We start from the raw sequence: 27643 nt of genomic DNA on the forward strand, positions 1-27643 counted from the left end.
TTGAAATTTGCATTTATATTCAATTTGTCACAAAGAGAAAGATTTGTGTTTGTAATTATAGAAACGTACATGTACATCTAAATACAAATTTAATGTATCTATGAAACGTTGGAAACTACACGAATGAACTGTATTAACTGTTACAGTAGTCACTTTTGTCGATAGAATAACTGGCTTAACAAAAGCTTTCTTTAACACTTTTGTTTAGTCATTTAAAATATATTACATGTATAACAAACGATTGTATTCATACTGTACATTTGTTAGATTACAATAAAAAAGGTTATTAATTGTTTGCTTATTTCTCGACAATTTCTTAAAACTTCAGCAAACAGTGTAACACTATTATTCATTTCTGCGTAGTTCAAAAAGTATTGCATTGAAATGTCATAAAAGAATAAATCTGAAAGGAATTTTTATATATTTCTTATATTAATTGAAAATAAAGATTTAACTTACAAAATTAGTTCTATATCTTTCTCTTTTTCCACATACTATTCTTTTATTATCCGATATAATTCTTAGAGCTGTTGTATGAATACCATGAAACAAAATATTTAATATTTCTCTCACAAACGTCTTTCATTCGAGCGCAAAGTATTCCATCTGACTGAATTCAATTTGAAAATCCAGTATCGCGTGTTCTCTGACACAAACTTCAATAATTACCGGTAACCAGATAGTAACACCAGCTGCTGTATACACGTATCTATTATTATGTTTACAGATTGTCCAACCTATCGATAAACCCATAGAAGACACAATCCCTATTACATTGAAATAAACAAATTGTATTCTGGTTAGACATTATTATAAACAAGCAAGCCTTATTTGGGTTTGATTTTTAAATAATTAAATGCTTGACATACATTTGCATGTAGCAATAAACAATATATTCATTAGATAGAAGGAAATAACATAAAAGTTTGTTTGGTTTTATGCATCAATACGCTTAGCATTTTCGTGGGAACGGTATACACAACTGTCCACCCGCTTAGCCCAACAGAGAAAGCAACGAATTTGTCATTCAGGGATCGCTAGTTGGATCATCTGGCAAGTTGAAACATATCCGTAACGATTGACATCAGACATTAGTGGCAATGGTCAATTGTCTCACACCTCTGCTAAAGAAATATCATTATGTGATTATTGGTCAGCCATTTGCGCATCTGACATCAGAGGCACACGATGACGTGAAGCAAATGTCAATATGTGAAGAACATTAAAAACATAAAAACAAACAAACATACTACTCACAAATGACAAGCAATTAAGTAAAAAAATGAGGTTACACTTAGATAAATATTGGCTTCGTTCATCAACACCACTAGAAAGAAAAAAAGCAGATATCGTGCCTGAAGTAGATGGCTGCAGAATATATTCTTTTCTCATGCTAAAATCTCTTTAATTGCAAATGAATTTCACAAATGTTACGGTCTGTTTATTGAATTCCGGAAATTAAAACTGCTGATACTGATTTTAAGGATATTAGAATTCTAATTAGCTGCTGCAAACAACAAAGCTGTTCGTTTAGTCACGCTCAAAAAGAAGTTGTATTCTTAAGACTGATAAGCAGAGTGAGCTTTGTGAATGTAATTTAGTATTAGATAGATTGTTCTGTACGCCCTGCTCTATATCCGGAATAATTATCTTGTACCATAAGTTTGATTTTTATTTGTCTGTTAACCTGTCATTAATATGTGCAACTTTTCTAGACTCTTGATTGGCAACCAAAGGACACCAAAAATGTATGATAACCATATTAAAGTATTCATACTGTGCTTCCGTTTTGATTGGTAATTAGCTCGAACAATGTAATTATTACACCTTTGTTATACATATTGTTCTTATAACTGCGCCTTTTTTGGGATATGTCGTTTATATTTTAATTTAAATGTTAGTTATAAACAATATATTCTTAATAATATATACAAGGATTGGCGGCGTTCAATAAATGCAACATATTTTCATCATGCACATTTCTCTTAAAGATATTTTGGATATTTATAATATTAAATAATATATTCCCTAAATCTTAAATTTCTACCATGATCTAAGTTGGTCTTTTGTTATTGAACAAATACAAATTGTTATCGAAAACAAATATACTGCACGCAAATAAATTTTGCATCGAATAAAAATGTATTTGCTTACTTCATTGTACATATAAATCAATCGATTTCACGTTGAACTCAGCGTATTACACATATTACGATGGTAAAGCTGAAGAATAAAACAATACAAGCTGCGCGATGATCCAGCTGTTAATTTGCCTGTGTCCAACCCAGATTTATGCGTTCGAGCCCTACTCAAAGCCATATTTTTCTCATATGACGCAAGTACTAGTAAGTTAAATAACATTACACAAAAATGATCTTTACAATAAGCAATTGTTTCATTATCTTGCATATTACGCCAGCTATTTGCAGTGCAGAAGACAGCCCAAGTCAATAGCCCAAGTCAATGACGTAAACTATCTCTTGTAAAAATACCGAATTCAGACTGAAAAAAATCTTTGATTTCAAATGTTTAATCACATTTCACTTAGATTGATAAAAGTGAGAATATTTAAACGTAAATGCTCAGTTATTTCTGAATTTCCTCCATTATACATACGCCTGTGATTCGCAAGGTAAATAGTGAAATTCGTCGGTGGAAAATTGCTTCTATTCCTAGTGCACATCAATTTTGCTATGCGGTTCCGCTCAGGCGTGACTGTTAAAATTAAAATGATGCAGACCGGTTTAATTGAGACTTTATGCCGCAAAAATCACACAAGTTCTGAATATATTTCGATCTTCAATAAAAACGTTCAGGTGTTGATAAGATCAAATGAAACTTTGTTTCAGGTATATTGTTTCAAACATTGTCATGCCAAAGAAAAAGTTCTGCTTGTTTCGTATAGCTAATCATAAGCACAGATTTATGGATAGTTTCATTGTACTAAAGTCGTTTTTGAGTAATTTTTACAATATACTATTTTCAAACACGAAAAATAACTGAAAATATGAACGCATAATCAAATACTTGTTCTTGTGATGTATATTAGTTACTTAAACGTCATATACCAAATAAGGTGAAAACAAACATATATCTATGTAAGTGTCATTTGAAGCTAAATCATCTAGTTGTATATTTTTAGCTTCAGGTACAGACTTTCTTGATAAATATCAGACGTTATAACTTTATATCTAAAAAAGTCAAAATAAGATCGTAAGATATATTTAAAAACAGTGTATTCTTTAAGTCGCTCTTACAAAATAGTTTTGTAATAAGGAAAGCGTGTTTCCGTATGTTGAATTTTGTTATCATATACGATATTTATACAAGTGCAACTTTCTGCTATACACAGGCTGATAATTAGACTAATTTCAAATTTAAATGAACCAAATAAGCTGACTGAACAATTAAATCAACATCCTGCAAGAATCAGTTTTAAACTGACAATGGCAAATTATTTACATAATGTCATACATGTTACATGTAAACAATATTATTTTTATTACAGAAGTCAACCTTAATGGGGAATTGTTTTCAACATGAAATAAATCAACACCTTTTGTTTGAGTTTAACATAGTTTTAAAAAAATTATGAACACATCTGCGGATGTTACTAAATTCAAAATGTTACCATGTCATGTTTAAATGTTGAGTATCAAATGCTTACGTTTAAAGTAAAAGCTTTGAATACGTCTAAGCTTCATTTAAACAAATTAAAAGGCAAGAAAGGAATGGGTATTTTCAAGAAGAAACAATTGATGAGTTCCTTATATGTTTCTAAATTATTTTAGACAATTCAGTAGATTAGGGAAGAAAACTATGAATTCTCCTTAAAATAAAATTTAAAAACAAAACAAACACCTTTTAACATAACGTTGCCAAATGTCAGCTATGTTATGTCGCAAAAGTTTTGCGCAATAAATTGTATGTAAACGTCAACTTTCTAAAGTGCAATTGTTTTAATGTATTGATCAAACATTGTGGTGGTCCAAGTAAACAGAGGTTTAACCATTTAGTTTACCTATTTTTTGTTTATCCAGTTATCTCAGTATGTCTATTTTCTCACACCAATTTTAGTTAAAAATAATCGATTATTGTGAACCCATTTACCAATGTTTAGTCATTGGACACATAATTCTATTGTAGGTGTCCGTTATATATAAAAAATCGATTTATATTGTGTTTTTGTAAATTTTTAAAAGGCTTTTGATAAAATTACAGAAATGTCTTATGACTCAAATCATAATTGATTTTAGAGGTCTCCACTAAGAGGAGGTTATTCCCTGCGGTCTGGAGACCGCAGGGTATTGGTACGCGTTTAACTTTTGAGGCATGGAGGAGCACGTGACCTGTTTTCGGTACATGGAGGAGCATGTGATCTGTAAACCGTATATGGTTGGTTAATTGACCTTTTCGAAAACCCAGCTAAATACTGTTTGCCGGTACGTTACGGATTTAGCTGTAGTGAATTAGTCCGAATTATACATAATTGAGAACAAAAAAACTTTACGTATTATTTCTATTTTTCTATAATTATTTCTCTGTTTAAAGTAGAAAAACTTGAATGATGTGTGTGAAATTGATCAATGTTTCTTTAATATCTATCTCAAATTTTACAAACAATAAATTGTTTATACTGAAAATCTACAAAATTGAAGTATTCGTAGTGTATTAGAGATAGAGATATTTTCTGCGCAAACTTGTGTGTTTACTTTATTTATTTTTTTGCTCGGAATTATTCATAAAATGGTAGGCCTATTAGATTCTAATTTTAATCATTTTCTTAAACAGAAATAATTGTTTTATGTTCGACATTCTCCGGTCTTCAATGTTCACCAGTTTTCAAAGACCTTCTTCTATATTGATAGGTTATTGTGAACTATATTCCTGATACAAACGTTTATTTACCCGCCCCCCCCCCCGCCAATAATGTTGAAAATAGTTAAATGAAATATCTTTATATCATTAAAATGTTCACCGCAGGAAACCATTTTACTTGTTTTACCGATAGACAGGTGTTTTATTTTCTGTTTGTTGATGATAATAAAGAGTTTTTTGTGGCCTTCAGTTAGGTGATATCATATTTATGCTTTTACATTTGTGCTGGTGACATTGTTAATGTTATGATTAAAAAATCTAAATCATCTTTAGGTATAATTATGTAAACAACTAGAGTCTCAATGATAATATTAAAAAATAAAGGATTTGTTTGAAGTAGCCATAAATTCGTCTAATAAAGTTTTTTTGTAGCGGTCAATATTGTTTGTAAATGTGAAACAGTAGTGTTAGAAGTAGTGTTATTCACTAACTAGAAAACGTTAGTGGTGCTTACCATGTTAATTTTTGATACTGTGTCTTTGATGTAGAAGTTAATTGTATTGGTAGCAGTTGTGTAATTCCTGGCAATTTAATCGTCCAAGGTTAATATATTTCGTATTTACGAAATCTTATTCCTTAATCATAAATTTGTTTCGTTTATACGTTGTTTTTTATGAAATCTTATTAAGTTTTAACGAAATATTATTTCGTTTTAACAAAATACTATTTTGTTATATAAAATGCGATTTTGTTAAACGAATAAAACAGTGTCAAATGTGCCACTAAAGAGATACCGTGTTGTCAAAATATAATATCTGAATATATCTTCTGACATATAACAAAATTAATGTTTGAATAGTTATGGATCCTGGACACGACAAAACAATCAACATCATTCACTGATGTTATTACTGTAGAAAAATACTGAATATTCGTAACAATAAGGAAGTGTGACTGACTAACGTGTGATTCAAGTGTACTTCAATGATATTGAATCCCTCAGTATAACAAATTACAAAACAAATAAGAGTGTGTTTAAACAGTAAAATATATTTTCCAATTCGTCTAAGCGCATTATTGTCGCAAAGTGTAAGTCATTCTTGTAAAACGATTTATTGTATACTATTCTAGTAATTTTTATTAAATAATATCTATAATGTTTAAAAAAAGTTCTTATAAAACATTATTTTGTATGTTGTATATATGGTAAGATCATAATATAAGTCAAATCATACGTAGGTCTGATCCGTGAGTTTTAGGTATTAAATTAACGTTATAAAGCAATTTTTTTTTAATGAAAGGCATTAAAACGTATAAAAGTTAAAACCAACTATCATAAGTATTTCTGAATCTCTTTTATTTACAGCTTTTTAATTCAGTTCTCATAACTAAAGATAAATGACAACTAAAATGTTTTTTGTAAACTAAAACAAACTTGTTAGTTCTTACTACAACAAGTTAATATGCGTAATATCGTTAACTTTGATATGTACGCGTGTTGAAAATTGCATACTAGCCGCCGGTGTGCTAGTAGAAAATTTTGCAGTTTTTAGCTTTTATCGCCTTCCATAAACAATGTCAACAAACTTAGACGTATTCTAGCTTTTTGTTGATTGTTATGAATCTCTAGTTCTTAAAGATTTTACGTTTTTTAGCGTATCTGATCAAATTACTATTACATTTTTGAACAAATATTTTTGCAGATAGCCGGAATGTGAGTTGTTTCTTTGTCTATACTTAATCTTACAAAAAACAATACAATATTCAGACATATTTGACAATCTATTTAGCTACCACTTTTCTATTTTTCTTTAAATAGATAAACATCATTTTTCATTTTCCTTTTACAGATGACAGTGAAACATAAGTTTCCAATTATCCATTAAAATTGTCATAAATCAAAGTCTCTTTCCTTTCTCCTTTTATTCATTACTTAAAAACGTATGTTTATCCTTGTTTTATCTAAGAACAACTTACAGTCACAGGTTTTGTTAAAGATTATTTTCAAATCTCACAAATGGTTGAAATATTATTAAGATATTTCATTACTTTATTGTATTATTCTTATATATAACCGATCTATAAAATGGCTATATGAAAATAAAAATTCGAATTACTATATAATGTTAAAAGTCCTTTTTTTATGTACTGCATTACATAAAACCAATAAAGAAATCAATTTAAATGTTGCAAAAGCAAAATGTGGAATACATTTGCTTTTAAAAACTGTTTCTTCTATAATTATAATAATAAATCAATAGATGTTTTACAATAGAGGACAGATACTTTAACTTCAAACATGAACAAAGAAACGGGTCGAATACTACGAAAAATGTATTCACCCTTTATTAGATTTCAAAATTATTTTTGAAACAACAATTTCACGAAATTTCCTCATCTCTTTTTACGATAAAGTATCTAGATGTACTTTTATCATCAGAACATAACCATGCAACACTGTTCATCCCTTTCTTAATCTTTGAAGGGGGTGTAACACATAGCTAGGCAAATTAATCACAGACATACATCGTCTGCAATGGGTAAACAGACAATACGATTGTATCAAGGATAAATCATTTGTCATTTAAAATAATTATCGTTAATTGAAGCAATGCATTAGTCAAGACAACAGCAGATCTCTGACTTTTCTCCATGAATATCAAGCTTTGGTGGGTAAGTTTTATCAAAAGCGTTCCATGATAGATGTGAATGGTTTAAAGTAATCGGAGAAATTGAACTTAGTTTCATGCCAAAGTGTTGATATCAAAAAAGATTTTGTTCTCTATACAATCAATTATTTTGAATAGACTAGTCAGTCAATAAAATGTTCCAATGATACCAATTGCAATTTTCAATAAGCATTTTGTGAAAGTCATTATAACATGTCAATGCATGTGCTAAGTGCACAATCATTGTAAATTGGACAATGGGACAATGTCAATACAAGTTCGTTTTGTATTATAATCCTGATAATGGATTTATCATCAGTTCATACACGTGCTAATTTAAAGGCCGCGTGCCAATAAATATCATAATTCAATTAAAGTCTATGTCATTACTTTGGAATAATATCATATTATTTTAAATGTTAATAAAATATATTTTGAAAGCATAACGTTAGATATCATGTTAACGATACCTTAATCAGCATTGTACAAAATTGCTGTGGTTCTATTCATTGCAATCTTTCTAATTAGTTAATATAAACCTTTATTTTAGTCACACAATTTCGCAATTATTGGTATTATACTACATACTTGTACAAAATAGTGTCAGTTATGTTAAATTCAAGTCCAGTTCCTGATAGCATTTGGCTTTCATGATTTAACAAAGCTTCTATAACGTATCTAAGAAAGGACAATTCAGAAACTAAAAGCAATGTAATATTTACAAATATAAAAAATCTACTTTCGCAAAAGAGGTCGAACGAGATATCTTGTGCTAGATTTAAAACAGTTGACACACAAAAATGAATTTATCATGTTCTGTGTATCAATAAAATGATAAACAGGCGTAAATTGTATCACCAGAATTTACACCAGACTAAGTATGATAATGGTCTTCTTATGCATATTACTTCTTAATTTCCGTTAAAACACATCAAGCATTTTGCTTTTAATATTTCCCTTTAATATTTTTTTTGGAAGAAGTCTTCCGATATAAAGAAATCTGTCAATAATAATATTTTGAGAAACTGGGCATAATGCAACCACGCTTATCTTTTTTGATAGACAATAAAAAGAACATATAGTGATTAATTAAACATCTGTTTGTAACCCCAATACACGTATTTGTTAAACAAGTGTCAATATTTGAAATAATACAGACTTTAGAGAAACTGTTTTTAACTATATATGTTGCTTGAATATTTTTCTTTACAATTTTATTACAATTAATAAAAAAATACCATGTTGAAATTTGCATTTATATTCAATTTGTTACAAAGAGAAAGATTTATGTCTGTAATATAGAAACGTACATGTACATCTAAATACAAAAGGAACTTTATATATTTTTCATATTAATTGAAAATAAAGATATTACTTACGAAAATAGTTCTATATCTATCTCTTTTTCCACATACTATTCTTTTATTATTCGATATATTGTTAAGAGCTGTTTTAGGAATACCATGAAACAAAATATTTTCTCTCACATACTTCTTTCATACGAGCGCGAAGTATTCCATCTGACTGAATTCAATTTGAAAATCCAGTATCGCGTGTTCTCCGACACAAACTTCAATAATTACCGGTAAATAGATAATAACACCAGCTGCTGTATACACGCTTTTATAATCATGTCTTCGGATTGTATAATATATCGATACAAGTCCTCCCTCGTTGTAGTAAACAATTTGTATTTTGGTCAGACAATATTTCAAACAATCTATTCTTACTGGAGTTGATTTTAAAAGTATTAAAATGCTTACATATACATGTATTTGCATGTAGCTATAAACAAAATATTTATAGGATAAGACGAAAGTTCATAAAATATCGGTTTTATGCAACAAGACGCTTAGCATTTTTGTGTGAGTAATGTCAGGCTGCACACACAACTGTCCACCCGCTTGGGCCAATAGCGAAAACAACGAATTTGTCATCCAGTGGTCGCTAGTTGCATCATCGAGCGAGGTGAAATGTCTCCATGACAACTGACATCAACTTGAATGGTCATGGTCATTTGTCTCTCACCTCCGCTTAAGAAACATCAATTGTGATTAGTGGCCGTCATTTGCGCAGAAATTGACATCAGAGACACACGATGACGTGAAGCAAATGTCGAAATATGAACAACATTGCAAACATAAAAACAAACATACATACTACTCACAAATGACAAGACATTAAGCAAAAAATGAGGTTACACTCAGATAAACATTGACTTCGTTCATCAACACCACTAGATTGAAAAAAAACAACAACATATATCATGCCTGAAGTAGAGAGCTACAGAATGTATTCTTTTCTCATGCTAAAGACTTTTAAATTGCAAATGATTTTCACAATTCTAACGGTCTGTTTATTGAATACCGGAAATTAAAACTGCTGATACTGATTTAAAGGATATTAGAATTCTAATTAGCTGCTACAAACAGCAAAGCTGTTCGTCTAGTCACGCTCAAAAAGAAGTTATATTTTTAAGACTAATAGACTAATGTAAAATTCAATCTAGTATTATATAGATATCGGGACAAAAGAAAGTTAAAATTTTAAAATAAAAACTACGCGGATTCAGGTCTCTCTTTTAAAATTTACCAATGTGAAAGCATTTAGTTGTTCTTGTTGTTCTTGCACGCCCTGCTCTATATCCGGAATAAGTATCTAGAACCATAAGTTTGAATTTCTATTTGTCTTTTCTTATACGGGCAATTTTTCTAGACTGCTTATTGGCAACCAAAAAAAAAGAACACCAGAAAATGCATCATTACCATGTGAAAATATTCATATTGTGCTTCCATTTTGATTGTTAATTATCACGTACAATGTAGTTATGTCACCTTTGTTGTACATGCTGTTCTTAAAGATTCTTTTTTCGGATGAGTCGTTTTTATTTTCATTTAAGTGTCAGTTATAAACAATATATTCTTAATAAAATAAGATACACTAGGTCATCACAGAAAGGCGGCGTTAAATGAGCATAACATATTTTCATCATGCACATTTCTCTATAAGATATTTCGTTTTTTTATAAATAATTCTTAAAGCTAAGTCGCTCCCATCTAAAATGGTCTTTGGTTAATGTCAAAATACAAATTGATATCGGAAACAAATATACGCACGCAAATAACAAATAATGTTCTCCGCATTGAATAAAAAATTGTATTTACTTACTGCATTGTACAAATAAATCAATCTCAAAATCATTATCTCATGGAAACTGCAGAATGTACATCTATGCATACTGAATAACAGTTAACAAATATGTTCATGTTTTAAGACCCGTTTTGTGTTGGAGAGTAGCTTTAATGTGCATGCTACGTCCATAGAAACAATAAGCCTCAGAATAAAATATTGAAAGAGAATTTTGAAATTTGCGGGGGCAACCTATAATTTGACACTTGTGTGATATTCATTGTTATCGGTCTCAACGTCACATATGTTAAGGAATTTGCTGAAAATTATGTGACTCATATCTTAAAAGGTGTAAACTACTTGTTTTGTGTTGTTTTTTTTACTATTACTAATATTTGCCCGCCTTATTCTACAATTCTATGAGAACATTTAACGCTTTGTCAGCAAAAACAGTAAATGCTAGTCTTGTTACTCTCAAAACTTTATATTCAGACCTCTTTTGTGAAATAGTTAAGTACACCAGTCAATGCAACATCTCCCAAATACTTTTACTGATAATAACACTCTCAATTTTGTAATAATGTTAATATATTTGCTGCTTATTACTCTTGTTAGCTTCATTAGTTCATGAACAGTACTGAAATATGAAATATGAGTGAAATAAATTTATTTTTATTCATACAAGTATAAAAACTGCTTTAATATATTTTTCACAATATTTTCCATTTATATATACACATGGATATTTAACAATCACGATCGTCAAAGAAGAAACATAAAGGTATGAACCACATCTGCAGCTTGGTTCTCCACGTATTTCCGTAAGTGCAATTTTCTGATATTTTGCTGATTCTATATTAATATCATGTTACCGTTTTCTATTTCCCAGACATTTATTCTAAATTATGTTATGTTTCATAACATAAATCTATTTTAATGAGACGGTGTTTTTCATATTAACAGATGGCATTTTATATATGATAATAAAAGACGATATAAAATAACAGAGTAGATGGTATAAAATGATTCCTTAAAGATTTTTTAAGTGTTTTTCTTTAATTTCCACCACTATGTCAACTGTAATGAAAATGCATTTTAATACAAGATAACTGTTAAATACATATACAGCTTAAAATTAAAAAAAAAAACATTCATGGTTTGATTTGAATTTTTTTTAATAATTTACATTAATATCTGATGCACATTCTTGCAAAGGAAAATACGAGTATGCCTGCAATATTCATATAATAGTTGTACCTTTGTTATCTTTATTAGAAGCTCGAACTTAAAATATTCGTGAGTAGTATCATTTCTTCACACATGTTTTAAATATTTTTGGATCAATAAAACCTTAAAATACCTTCAAATTGATGTAGTTAACAATGCAATTGCTCGTTAAATTTCCTAACAACAAGCTCATTTCCTTTTCTGCATATAGCATTGTGCACAAATTCGAATATAGGAAAATGCTCACGTAAAGATTTTGATTGAAATGCCATAATTTAGAATATATAAAATCAATAGTGACTTGATTGTGTCAAAGTTTAAGCTTTGTTCAAATTGTTTGCAACATCTTTTCATTTTATCCAAATATCAGTTTATTTTACATGTATATGAAATGTCTTACTTTGTGTTACTTGATATATTCATATCAAGATAACAAAATAAACTATAAAGAAACATTACTCACTTTATCATTTAATTCCAGCACAAGTGTTTTTCCATCCAACTTAATCCAATTTGGAAATACACTGTCGAGTGTTCTGTGACATAAAGTTCAATAATTACCGGTTAAAAGATAGAAACAACAGCTGTTGTATACATGTTCACAGACTAATCAACATATTGATAAACCAATCAAAGATACAGTAGTGTATCTCAATTTGTTTAAAAAACAATGCAAATCATTTAAATAACATACAGACTTGACCAACAGTGTATCGAAGTTGATACATCGATATCTACACACAATAACCTTGTTTTATTAGGAGGTAACCTGTATACGACAAAGCCTCCCTTAAAATAATTAATCGGACGACAAAGGAAACACACAAAGAAACATTACGAGTTTCTCAGTTTCCGAAACATTTCTCCAAGAAAGTTCATTAGAAATCGGAAATCAAAACTGCTATACAATGAAAGCGATAATTATAGAAATTGAATAAGCAGGTGTATATATTGCCACACTCAAAATGGCGAAACGATTTGCAAAACAAATTGATGATACCACTGTTTTTCTTTTAAGTGTAATGCTTATAAACGAACAAAGCGAGTTTTCCTCCCTTTTTTTCTTTGCTTTGGAATTAGAAATTCTTTCATAAATTTGCCCTAAAGCACTAGGATATATCTTAATAAATGTTTCTCTATAGCCTGACATTTATTGCACTTAACCTGAAGAAACAACGGTTTCTTGTTGTTTTTTATGATACGTTTTCTCTCTCATTAAGAGAATATCATGCATCAAGGTACATGCAATAAAACTGCCACTATGTACTTGAACAAGAACAACTTGAAGTAGAACAAGTTTCTAAGACATATTTGACTACAAAAAAGCTGTTTTACCTTAAAATTGTGTGTCTTACATTAAAAAAATCAAGCATATATTGTACCTACTTAACGCCATAATGCATTTTTTTCTGTCACAATATACGACAATTCGAAAACATAGTTACGAATAATCAACATTTGTTGTACCTTAGCGTGCTTACTTTTACGCAGAAAAGATAACAAAGAAATTATATAGTGCAAAGAATGTCCAGTTGGTAATAATTTAAACTTACCATTAACATTCTCTTTTACCTTTAATGTAAAGTCACTTTGATACGCACATAGAAGTATATATACGGATGGAAAAAATGGTATCTAAATACGCGACCTTTTTAAGCTATTATATTAAATATCTGGAATAACGACCAGTTGTTTATGATAATAAGGTGTAAACAGCTGTTCGTTCTGTCCACGTAAAGAGAACATATAGCTTATTGATAAAACGTTACAAAGACATGTTTTTATTAAAGGAACGTTGTGCCAGAAATCAATGTATCTTTTACTTTTTTAGAAAAATAAAATATATTTGAATAATGAATTAGAGCATGAAAGATGTTAAACAGCTTATGAAAGAAGCACTGAACGTGCAGTTTTATGTCGAAAAAGAAATAAAATGTAAACAAAGTAGTAATTTGACAACCATACAAAATACTAATTAACTAAAATTATGCATATTGTCAATAGCGCTATGCTTGCAAAAGACAGTCCATGTATATGACAAATGAGCACTTCTTTAAAAACTGTAACAAGACACTAAAAAATCAGTTTTTGAGCCTTTGTGACTTTAAGCATTGCTGTATCTTTGTTTTGTTGTTGTTGTTATCCTCATTTCTGTTATGCATTAACGATTGCAGTTATGATTTAAGAGTACTGACCTGTTAGTGTATATGTAATTGAAAGGCGGATAGATATGCCACTCGAGGAGGCCATATTGCCCTCTTACCCAACACTTTGACTTCAATAATTTGATTTTTTATCATTTGTTCACGACGTGACCAAATTCTTTTTGTCTGATGTGATATCAATAGGTTTACAAATGTCAATATGAACACTTTAAATTCTGTGTGTTGACATTGTGTCTTCTATCTAACCCTTTCATTCTCAATACTTTTATTTGACAAACATGTATCATCATTCCCTTAATTTCTTTTGAACTAATAAAATCATATATGGGTGAACTATCATTTATTAAATTCATCCGGATTTTTTACTCCTTCATTCGAAACCTTTGGTTTTATGATCACTGCTTAGTGATGATATTCAGAAATCTTAAAACAAGCCAGACTGTTTTGATGTTACATGTATAGTATCTTCTTGGCAATAGTAAATAACATCATATAGTCAATATTTTCTCAAAATTGCCAACCAGAAACACTATCTGCCTCAGCATGGAAACAGCAAGCACTGCTTTTGTGTGAGACTTGTCTTTGATGTCCAATAAGATAATTTCCTGAACGAAGACAATTATTTTATTCTATAATGTGCTTCATTCATCGGCTCCAAATCAGTACCCACATGACTTCGATTAAATGAAATAATAACACAATTATTTTGAAGCAGGGATGAAGGCAAACAAGTTTAAACTAAAAGATTAATGTTTTTGTAATGAAGAATAGCTTAATATTTAACATTACTTTGAATGATTTATGAATTTGTATTCCCAAATAGATGACTATTTTGAGAAACGATTTGTTAGATAAAAAAACACGATTTTAAAGGATATAACCATATACTCTCATTTCAAATATCTAAAACTTTAACAACTGCAGAAATTGTTTTGCATCATTGCATTACTTTAAAATATACAGGAAATAAAGTAAACTCGTAAATCAGTATGACTTTATGAATCATTAATCGTTAATATATCAGTATTCTAGAATATTTGAAATTTTTAACAACAATCCTAATTCCCGATTTTAACGAAGCATTACGAACGTTTTATTATTCCATATAACTTGTTTTGCTTTTTCTTAAAATTCGTCTCATGAATGTCGTGTTTTGTTAATAGAATAAATCATCAGCAAAACTTAGAGAAAATCTTCGCAGATGTTTTGTTAAAGCGGTAATAGATCTAGATATGTCGTATCAATGTCATATTGTATTACAAATCCTGTCATTTAAACAATAGAATCAGAAGGAACAATTTTATATCATCGTGCCAGTGTCAAAGGCCTAGTATATTTAAATTATGTAAGATAATACGACGTTAGATTTAGGTTAGATAAATATGAACGAGTTTGTCACGTTCAAGCATTGTATTTATATTCTTTTATTCACATTAAACAACACAAAATTCTTGCAATTATTTCTTTAGAAAACTATCATGTTGTTGCAGCATTTCGATTACTAGTACATTTCTTTCCAAGCGGACATAAAGTTCGAACATACACAACGTAAACATATTTTGAAACAGAACTTATGTTAGAACTGTTTTAAAAACTTTACAGACTGGGATATCGTTCCAAAATGTTGAAGTTGAACAGGTCCGAGGTATTGAACTAGGAAGATTGTAAGTAGAACTTAATCGTAGTCATATTGAAGAAGACAAAGTACCCGTTTTAATACATAGTTCTTTTTACGATTCAATTAAATTAAAAATATTGCAATCACTAAATAGCTAGACTATACAAAAATTTACATGAATATTGCTAAGGTGAATACATATTATCTGAAACAGACATAGAAATTTATAAAAGTGCAAAAACCTGTAAAAAATATCTTGAATAAAAGGAAACTAGTTTTTTTTATCATTAGTTACCATACATAAACCTTGTATACTATTATATAAAATAAAGAGTTGTATTGTTTTAATGATAGAACAATTACTTATTAAGCACTTATGTTTTTCTTGTTTATCAAAATGTGTTCTGATCTGATTAAAAACTTATTATTTTTACACCCATTTTAAGATTTGGAGTATTGCCGTATTATTATATTTCAGTCCTTTAACATCCTATTCTAAGGCAATTTTTAATCCACTGGTCAACAAGGATACCTTAGTTTTAACCTTTATCATATGTATATTAAGAGAAATATGAATAATATGATGTTTCTGTTAAATGAAAAAGAAATACATGTATAAGTGTTGTGCTAATTTTGTGATATTAAATGGAAATACACGTATAATTATTGTGCTTATTTTGTTATATTAAAGAGAATTACATGTATAAGTATTGTGCTTATTCTCTTATAATATTATAACATCAAAGAGCAATGCATGTGTAAGTACCGTAAAATATTTCTGTTTCCTGTGAGCCCTATGCATGTTATATTGATAAAAAATCTCTAATATTTTTTTTAGATTGGCAATATTTAAGTGTTGATCAATTTAACTTTAATTTTAATTTTACTCTCCATATTATAATCATGCCCAAACTGTATTTTGTATTTTTGATATCAATAATTATTCTACAACAAAGAAGCATATGCATATTTGATAAAATGTATTCATTTTTTTCTAATTAACTATCGGACAGTTTATATTCATAAATATATGTGTAATCATAAGCTACAAAAGAAAAATGTCCTTGTTAGCGAGATACTATTATTACTGTTAAACATGTATATTGATGTAAATGTCTAATGTATAATCATGAAGTATATATTTTTTTAACTAAACATGATGAACAAAAATCAACTGTTTTTTCAGTGAATTTAGCTCAAATGTTATTAAAATTCATACTTCGTCTTGACACCTTAACTTGCTCGTTAATCATTTTAGTCTTGTATCTCTAAACATGTAGAATATATCAAACTTTCCACTTAAATAAACATACTGATGATGAATTATCCACACGCAACATAGCATTTGGGTAAACATGATAGTACACAGTTCATATAACGTTAAACCGTTTCTTCACCTTCCGATTTTCTTATCTCTTACGCATTCCATTTGATGCTATTATTTGATGCTATGATCAACACAATTTGAAGGCACTTTAAAATCTTAAAATCTAAAAACAATATTTAATGTACAATTTGCAAATACAATAGTAAAATATCAAATAACATGTAAAATGTAGTTGATATTTTCAAAGTGACAAACAGAATCACTCGCTGTCACAGCACTGAAACAACTCGTACTTGTGTGAGATATGTCTTTGGTGTTAAACAAGAAAAAATACCTGTATAATGACAATTGTGTCAGTAAAGAATATTCATTGTCTACGAATCAGTTCCGCATGATATCGATTTAATTAAATAATGAAAATATTTGTTTGAAGTGAGTGTAAAGGTAAAACCTCATTTAATAATGGAAGACGATTGATTTTATTTTGAACGAACGATTGTTTTACATTTCCTTAAATCGTTTATTGATCTATATTTGTAATGTTATGACAGATTTTAAGAAACAATAATTATGTAAGACAGAAAAAAATAACAGATATATAATATAAAACTATTTTCTTGCATTTCTAATCTGGTACCTATTAAAGTTCAATATTGAAAGTTTGTATTTAAACTTATTGCGTCGGCCATTGCAATATTTCATGCTGAAAATATCATCTCATCGCGCCATCACTCTGTTAAGATTTAAAGATAAGCTTTTTGGTTAATTCCGGGTTTTAAGAATGTATAACCATAGTTATATTATGTCAGAAAACTTGTTTTTGGAAAGAAAAAGACGTCTTGTGTTTGACATTTATTATTGATTGAATAGTATTATCAGCAAAACTCAGAGAAAATCTCAGTAAGTGTTGTTTAAGCGGTAATAGATATGTCGGATCAATGTCACATATTAACAAATCCTGTCATTAAAATAAAGGAAATAGAAGGAATAATGACAGGTCATTATGTATATATGTCAAAAGGGTGCAGTATATTTAAAGAATGTGCAAAGAAATTTTCTATAGAACTAGTAAGACAATGTTTACTCTATAATTAAGATTGACCAATACAGAATCGTTGCAATAGTTTGTCAATATTAAATTCCATTAGGTGCAGCACGTTAAAAGTTTTTAACATGAACATCACTTTACCTGAACTAAAACATGCACTATTATATGCTACAAAAAATTTATTCAATTCAAAAGCTTCAATTTTTTGGAAAATTAAACATTTTACTTTTACACTCTATATTGTTCATGCCCATTGTACTAGTATTTTGATAATTATGAACATTTTACAGCACAGAAGTAATGTTATTTGTTTGACAAACGCATTCCTTTATTTTTATTGATTTTCCGACAATGACATATTGTGCTATAAAATGTAAAAAGAGTCGACTCGACCTTGTTGAAAAACGATATCATAATTGTAAAATATATATAATTGATAGTGAAGTAATGGTATTAATGTGTATAAATCACGTGTGAGAACTGTGATTCTTGACATGATTAAAATCGATATTACATTTTCAATGTCTATAGATTAGCAAATATGCAACGCTTTACTACGTAATAGGTCTTCATTTCAATAAAACATTTTTAAAAAGTTTAGACTTTCTCAGACAATTTTGAATGCTTTGAAATCATGAAATAACCTTTGAGCAGTAGATATACTTGATTACTTGAAAGATGACTTATGGCTTTGTACATTTTATCCCTGCAAGATGAATACCCATTGTATTCAGAACTTATCCAGAATTGAAATATATTGATAATAATGACATTAATTGCAAGTTGTGAACACTCAATCAACAACCACTCGAATGCAAGTAAAGTATAAATATTTCTATTGCTATAATTATATATTTAGATTCTCTTAAATTGTCATCACAATCCGCCGCCATATTTAACAGAATGCCAAATGAACGACAAAACATTTTACGACAGCATACAAAATAACAATTATTAATTTAAACAATTATCACGTCGTGTCACGTCGTGTCTCCTAAATGCATTATTTAGCTATTAATTCTACCAAAGGTGACAATGTTAAAAGGTTGTCCTGCAGCTAATTCATTGTTATAATCTCTTGTTCTTATTGATTCCACAACTTATGTAATCTCAACACCCATTTATAAGGGGAGCATGTGAAAAATCCACTAGTGCTTTCTTCCATCGTAAAATTTTAACATTACCTCATCATTACAATCTTGTCTAGCGTCTGGTTTGTAAATATTGATGCCATTTAACAAAACGTGTGGAGGCTAAATAGAAAATAGCCTATTACAACGAGTTTGATTTAAAAACAAGTCATTTCAAGCAGTTTTCAGAAATGTTATGTCAATTGTATTACCCTGTAACGATGGAGTGAAGTAAACTACCTTCATTTACTATGCATTTTATGCTTAACGGACTTTATCTTAACACGCTATGATATGTCATGCAGTGAGTTTCAATTGATTTGTGCAATAAAAAGCAAAAATATATATATATTTTATACTAACAACAAATATACAAAGAACTTTCTTATATGCCAATATACTACTAGTGTTTTAAGTAATAACGATTTAACAAAAAGGGGGATTTAATCCGTTGTTATTGTGATTCTTTTTCTAGAAATACGTAGCTGTATATGTAAAGTGTACATTACCAAACATCTATATTTATTGCCTTAAATACCACATCACATTTGCTGAAGTTACTTTCTTTAGGGTCTTGTCCTAAAAGTATCTTGCATTCAAGATAATATTTGTAACCTTTGCAATATTATTAAGTGTTAAGTGCTGTTTGTTTTGAAAAAGTATCATCTTTTTCCCATTTAACCAACTTCGAACAACAAAACAACTAACATTACATTGTTTTCATCCATTGGTATTCATCACAGGGTTAATCTTGGGATGACGGTTTTATAATAGCAGACACGTGTAAATTATAATAAAATAATGTTAAAATAATTGTAATACTGGGGTATTGATTTTCATAATGCATAACGTAGCTGGTGTGCGTCGATGGTAGCTTGCAAATACCACTGCCGGTCATTAACAGGTTCAATCTTCCAAAGCCTGAAGGATTTACAATTTGGCCGCTTTAAATTTTCTTTTGGGATTCTGTTTGTCTCTTTTTTATATATAGATAAGTTATATGAAGTGTGTTAAGTTATATGTCTGCTGCATGAAGTCTACAAAAGTATAGTTTGCATTTTCAAAAGCAATAATTCAAAAAAAATACCTGTATGGAAAAAATGGGTCTTCATATTTGTTTTGTGCAAATTACACAAGCATACAAACCATTGTCACTCAACTTAAAAAAAATCAGCATAATATTTCGTTCCTGATCTTTTTATTCTGTTGACGTATTTTAGAACTGTGATTCGAATAATAAAGGCATTTTAGGTTAACTTATCTTAGGGAAACCGACCATTATTAGAAAATGAAAACAACATAATTTTACAGGTTATAAACGTTATTAATAATTTCATCATATATACCAATATACACTTTTAATGTATCACTCAAGGTCAAATAGCAAATAAATTCATGTGCTTGCTCTTTTACACCAACTTTATATCAAATATTTAAACAACTGGAAACCAGCTCAGTAATTAAACTTTATTGCAGTGCATAAAAGTAGTAGTACACTTAATATATATATTTAAAATATTCATTAGCTTTAATGTACAGGCTAAAATGTTATAGTATTTTTGTATCATTTGAAAATTTTATAGACCTGTGATGCATCTGATTATAATGCAATGAAATCTCCCGGTATGAAATATGAATCAGTTTTTAATTGCGTTTATAAGTCAAACTGTAGTCCCAGGGTCTTATATGACTCTCACAACTAGTGAAAACATCAATTTTAAATTAACTCTATTGGGTTTGCCATTTTTTCATGATTATTGTCGATTTAAATAAATCTGAAATTCTCTTTTTATCGCTTTACTTTTAAGTGTTGCTGGTTAATACTTTTTACATATGAATACAAAGATAAACACTCGTATGGGAGACAGGGAACACAACCCCCAATCAAACAAATAAGATCAAAACAAAAATACTATTTAAATACTACGCATTGACTTAAAATGGTTCAATATAAACATGCAATTATCATAGTATTGCAAGCAATCCATAAGTTCCCTACCGGTTAGAACCCCACCAACATTCTGAAGGGCCATTGGCCATTCACTAATGCTTCAAATTTTCTCTATATTCAGTAAATTTGTGCGAAAAGTTCTTTAAAAGTGATCACAGGAAACAGTTTTTATGACCAGACAGACAGACGGACTGAATGGCACTCTAAAGTTAATATTTGAAACATCCATGTTACCAAAATATAACATTTTAAAAGCAAAATTCTTAAAGAGGAGATAACTCTTGAATTAAAGATGCAATTTCATAAAAAAAATTCAGCTCTTTTTGACTTATCATAAATATTGTTATATTTGCCATGTTTTAAGCCTATTTGTTGCCAAGGCAACTGGTATTTTTTCAAAATAGGAAGAACAGATAAGACATGCATAATCTCAAGATTGCTATCTAACCAAATGTCAAGTTTCATAAAAATATTTCCAGTACTTTTTGTGTTATCACTGGATTCAATTTATGTGTAAAATTTGCCATATTTTCAGTCTATTTGTTGCCATAGCAACCAGAATTTTCAACATAGGAAGAAAAGAAAAAGACGTGCATAATTTCAAGACTGCCATCTACATATGTCAAGTTGCATAAAAATATTTCCAGTACTTTTTGCATTATCACTGGATCCAGTTTATGTGTAAAATTTGCCATATTTTCAGCCTATTTGTTGCCAGAGCAACCAGAATTTTCAACATAGGAAGAAAAGAAAAAGACGTGCATAATTTCAAGACTGCCATTTACCCATATGTCAAGTCTCATAAAAATATTTCCATTACTTTTTGCGTTATCACTGGATCCAGTTTATGTGTAAAATTTGCCATATTTTCAGTCTATTTGTTGCCATAGCAACCAGAATTTTCAACATAGGAAGAAAAGAAAAAGACCTGCATAATCTCCATACTGCCATCTATCCATATACCAAGTTTCATAAAAATATTTTCAGTACTTTTCAAGTTATCGCGGGATCCAGTTTTGTGGACGGACGGACTGACGGACTGACAGACAGACAGACGGACGGACAGACAGACAGACGGACGGACAGACGGACGGAGGGTAAACCTAAAGTCCCCTCCGGTAAACCGGTAGGGGGCTAATAAAAGGGTATTGAAGTGAAGGGAAAGGAGAAAGTTATGGTAAGAGAAATAGATTCTGTTAGGAGAAACGCATGCACCTTTCAGTACAGTCCATAAACAGGCTCCATCAATATTAAGCAAAACATGTATTTGCTGACAACACATAGCGAATGCAATATGGAGGAGCATCGCCTTGGAACGGTCACAAGCAAAATCATTACTGGAAAGTGTTAGACCTAATCTATGCCCCAATAAGACGGAACAGTGTCACTTAAATTATTCCAAACTGATTAAGTTGCCGTTGGAGAAGCTGTATTTTCTATTATGTGTCATGCACAAACTCATTTTATGCCATGTGAAGCTATTTGTTTTTGTTTTCATAGTTCCCAATGGATCTCACCTTTCAATCACTTTAACTGCTTGTCAGGAATAATTGGCCATACATTATTTTACATATCTGATTTATTAAATCATTTATGATTATTTTTCGTAGATAAGTAGACATAAAGATCATCAGCAAATAACAATCAACAATCTGTGAATACAATTAAACTGAAACAACTACACTGGCAACCAAACTTGACTACTTTTACCAGGCATACTGCCAACCTACTGTTTTAAATGGCGCTATACAATATAATATTATATAAATTAAGTATGAGTATCAAAATACAAAGCTGTGTATCAATTAGATTTATATATTAATTAAGTGCAAGATCACCTGGGCAACTTCCTATGAATCATCTTTTATCAGGTCTAATAGCATGTAGTTTATATAATTATGTGTTTTACTAGTATATGAATGAGGGATGTTGTACTTATTCATTATCCCTCATGTACAGACTTAATCAAACTGAGTCTGGTATATTCATGTAATTTTGTTGTTATAAATGCTTACGCAGTGAAGTATACGAGTACTGCATTAAGATGTTACAGATAAAAAATATTTGTGCCACAAGTTAAGATCAGTCTCGATGCATTGATGATGCTGATCCATATTATTCATATTTATCACAAATAAGAATAACAAGTACCTTATCTGTTTCAAAAAAATGTCGAGTTATATAATGACCTTCAAGTTGCAGTTTTAAAACAATATACTTCTGTATTTTGATTAAGCCCACCAGGTTTTGCCGATGATCTTCATGAGCAATAGCAAAGAAATGAAAAATTTCCTAAATATAAAATTTATCGGTCTTCAGCAATGACCAGATTTTGTTCTATCTGGAACTGGTAATACCTTTTCGATATCCCTGTTATTACCATAATAATGATTTAAGTTTCTGATTTTGATGGAGAAACCATTTCTGTTATTAATAAGTTTATCAATTTTCCGCCATAACAAAGGAATTTATTGCAGTATACTGTCATGTTAACATTTATTTAAAGTTTAAACCCAAACTGCAGATAATCATATTAGACTTTATTCGATCATCAAAACGATACGCTGTTTTGACAATGGAAGGTGTGTGTGCAAAACGAAACTAGATTGATGTTACTTAAGCCAAGATATTATATATATTGTTTTGTTAATATACGGATTTAAATCTCCTTTTTCAAGTGTTATAAAGCGTGTCTCATATAAAGACAAAATCTCATATATACATGTACTTTAAAGCAATATGTCAAATCAATATGTTTTTAACTCTGGGTAATTTCCAATTGTCTTGTCGTACCTAAAAGACTGATTTTGAATGTTTAGAATGATTGACAGATACAATTTAAAGTCTGAAAGGTTTGCCGTTTTTTTTGTACAATCATTGTTAAAGTCCTTCGTCAACAGAAATATTTAGATATGTGAAAAACTACTTAACAAACTGTATTAAACATCATCAAACATCAAAAATTAAGATATTATTTACTTGTATTTTATTGAAACATTTATATGCTCACCCTTAAAAGAGGATAATTCAATTGCATACAACAAAATAATCTTGTACAATCAAGTGAATAATTTTCTTAAAATATCTGAATAAAATGCACTTGTTATATACAGTATCCATATATACCTTTACACCACTTGAAAAATACAGTATTGTTGATATCATAGTATTCACCCATTTCAGAAATATGTTTGTATCAATTTAGTAAAAATGATTGTTACTAAAAAGTACAAAAAAATCTACTGAAAGTACAGAAAATAAAATAAATTTTAACATATTTTCACTTTTTAAAGAAACGGATATTAGTTGAAAATCATGCACTCAGATGCGACTTTCATCTTATATTCAAAAGATTGTACTTTCATATCATTCTTCTCTTGCCTCTGACCTTGTGCACCACTAAAATATATTTAAAAAATCACAAATGTCCATTTTAAGACCTTGCTGTCTGCTAACGTGTATGTTTTTTTTAACTTGCATTTTTTGGCGTGTATGTTTTTCAACATTTTTGGCATAACCAACGTTTTTGTAGAGGTTGAGGTTTTGCAACTGAGTTTGATATCACACATACACTACATGCTTTCCTTATACTGTACTGTTGTATGTGTAATGTAGTACTTTATTATATAATCTAAATATAGCTGCAATCTCATTGGTCCAAACAGTAGTCAACAGAACTTTTTATAAAATCATATTCACTGGGTGTAGTATCATATTCACTGACTGAATTGGATTTTCCCAGTCTAAAAATAGATTGAGACTCATATTCAATGATCATACACCGTAAACTATTAATAATGCGTGTTAATTAAAAAATAATTGTTGCTTTTTGTTCTTTATGGCATATTTCTCGATTAAAATATCATTACTTTTCTATTATACTTAAAGGCTACACCGCAATTATGAGTATAAACTTGAATTATTTTTGTATGCGCAGCGTTCGCGTAGTTGTTGCACGCCTAACACGTGCGTCTTTTTTCTCGCGCTTCAACGAGACAAAATTTGTACATGTATATAAGGATGTACTTTTTGTGATGTTTTTTTATTTCTTAGCCTATTCATATAATAAAACAATTATTGACTAGTGAGCCATTGAATATGATGTGATAATCACCGGCAGAAAGTCATATTGACCTCGGCTATATGTCATCTGCCGGTGAATATCACATCATATTCAATGGCTCACTAGTCAATAATTGTATAATAATACATCATTTCTATTGACAACAGAACCAAGTTATGTATAGTTATTTTAACATGATTGTCAAGTTAAGTTGTAGAAGGTTGCATGAAGGCTCTGTTAGTTTATGTGATGCCAACAGTACAGTTTCCGTAGTAAAAATCCATGATGCTCATACTGTTAATGTGTTGATGTAGTGATGTAACAGGCAATAGTATACAGCAGAAAATTATCTGGTACACTGCATGGCAACAGACAATTACACTCAACTGGTGTAAAATTTTATGAAAGAAATGTATGAAATCTTTGTAAATTGTCCATTTAGGAGATGTAAATGTATTTACGGATGGCACTATATATCTTTCATATGCTATTCAGTGTCGGCATAAGACGATATCAAAATCCGTTAGTTAGTTAATGTTGTTGATCAATTTTGTCAATAATAAATATATTGATACCATCAAGTACCAACAAATTCTTCACAAAAATCTCACTTTCATTTACATAAATACATTGCGAAATTGTTTGAATTCCTTGTCTGAAATCATTGAAATTTGCGCGTTTTTTAAGTAATTTTGAACAGTATGTTATATTATATACAGTGATCAGACATGTGGTAGTCGTTATATGTAATTTAATTTTATTTAATCGATGACAATTTTTTTAGTAATCACAGTAATCAGTAATCATAATTTATTTCCTGTAATTTAATCAATTTCAATGTCAAAATGGAGTAATAAGTAACCTAATTTAATCAAGCATTTAGACAAATAATCATAATTAATTAAATCAATTACAATTGTCAAGTAATCGCCCCATGTCTGACAGTGATGGTATATTTGTTGACGTTTGTTTCACGCCAGAAATAATTGGCTTAGAACAGTAGCTAAAAGGTGATGTGTAGGAGATGTTTTGGATTGCTGCTCCGTACTTCATCTCAGTTTATTACTAGACAGTATATTTCTCTGGTTGTTTAGAATCTTTGAATTCGATAGATTAAGTGTTTGGTGATTGAATACTGCTTAATGGTGCTAGAAAACGTTAGATGTATGTTGTACCAAAAAAGAATGTTAGATAGATGTGAGTCTGTGATTTCATTCTATACTTTTTCTTTCAAATTATAAACAATTATTAGATCAGTGAAATCTTGAAATAAAATATTTAAACATGCTTACCTTTTCAAAGAATCCACCTTAATTACAGTATGAAAATGAGCAAAAGAACTCAAGAATTGCCGTTCACAACTTAATCCGTCTGCAAGAATGTATCGACCTATTGTAATATTACATTCCTTGTGACGTTTTCCAAATATTGATGGTTAGTTATTTATGTTCCCTTATCTATAGCAGAATATTTTCCAAGAAAATCTTGGCAGATGTTAATTAAGCCATACAAGATAAATCAGACCAATTTTGTATTGTGCCGTTTAGATAAAATAGAGAGAGAGAGAGAGATGGAGGACGACAAGTGATAAACAGTCATGATTTATGTCTAAAGAAGACCTTTAGTCATCTTAATGTTACTCAATTTTAACAGGTAGTTTTGCTTTTTTGAAGATGTATGAAGTAAAAATATATTTTTCAAATTTATTTGATCATTATAATCCAACAATCAAAGCTAAAATTTCGGGTACAACGTAATATGAACATTTTTATGAACATGTCTGCAGGCATAACACGTACGCATATTCTTTTGTGTTACACCAATTGTATCATATACATGATTTGCATTTGTCATTAAGTATCCGTATCATAACCCGACGAGTATTTTTTTGTGACGGGTAGTATTTACTAAATAATGATTATATCGATTTGAAGCAATTTAGTAAATCAATTCGCTTAATTAAATTATGCAGGAAGAACAAAATAAGTTAAGACATTGCTGTAGAAATTATCACAGATCTTCCCGTCGGCTTTTTTGCTAAACATACATTCAACTTGTATGGTTACAGCTGACCGATCAATTCAGCATTTTTAAAACACTTTACCTTCTTGTCGCTAAAGATTAATAAAAAACAAAATGCCAATATTTTCATTATAATGTTCAAGCATGCCAGATATCATATATCAAAAAGACCAAAAGCAAACAATTTATGTCCAAGTTCTTTTACTATATCATGTGTAAGACTGAGTTTATATAGAGACCATTTTCTGTACGATTACAAGTGATTTTCTGTGATTTTGAAAATAAATAGATATTCGTTCATTGATTATTTAGATACACGTTATAATTGTTTTTAAGTTATAAAAGAATTGAGTATACAATGTAGAAAAAACATTCAGGGACAGGTTCATTGCATCCTGCTAATGTTGATATAAATGATTTTAATATTTATATCTTATTCTCCAACTACAACATTGTACCAGTGCCGGTAATCGTTA

At 29.6% G+C, this 27643-nt stretch overlaps 1 protein-coding gene across 4 annotated transcripts in view; it reads right to left on the reverse strand.

Annotated features, from left to right (window-relative positions):
- LOC132724289 (uncharacterized) overlaps positions 1-27643 on the reverse strand; it is a 75003-nt gene that overhangs the window by 26426 nt on the left and 20934 nt on the right. The window contains exon 1 of one of the 4 annotated variants that reach the window (XR_009624888.1): positions 8867-9003. The exons of 1 other annotated variant lie outside the window; for it this stretch is intronic. The gene's annotated coding sequence lies outside the window, so the exon portion shown is untranslated. Of the gene's footprint in view, positions 1-459; positions 613-8866; positions 9004-12306; positions 12367-27643 lie in introns of those variants that run through there. 2 more of the 4 variants (XR_009624887.1, XM_060709123.1) reach the window with 2 other exon arrangements.

Source organism: Ruditapes philippinarum, unplaced genomic scaffold (assembly GCF_026571515.1).
Source record: "Ruditapes philippinarum isolate M1 unplaced genomic scaffold, ASM2657151v2 ctg2890_1_1_1_1, whole genome shotgun sequence".
NCBI lineage: Eukaryota > Metazoa > Mollusca > Bivalvia > Venerida > Veneridae > Ruditapes > Ruditapes philippinarum.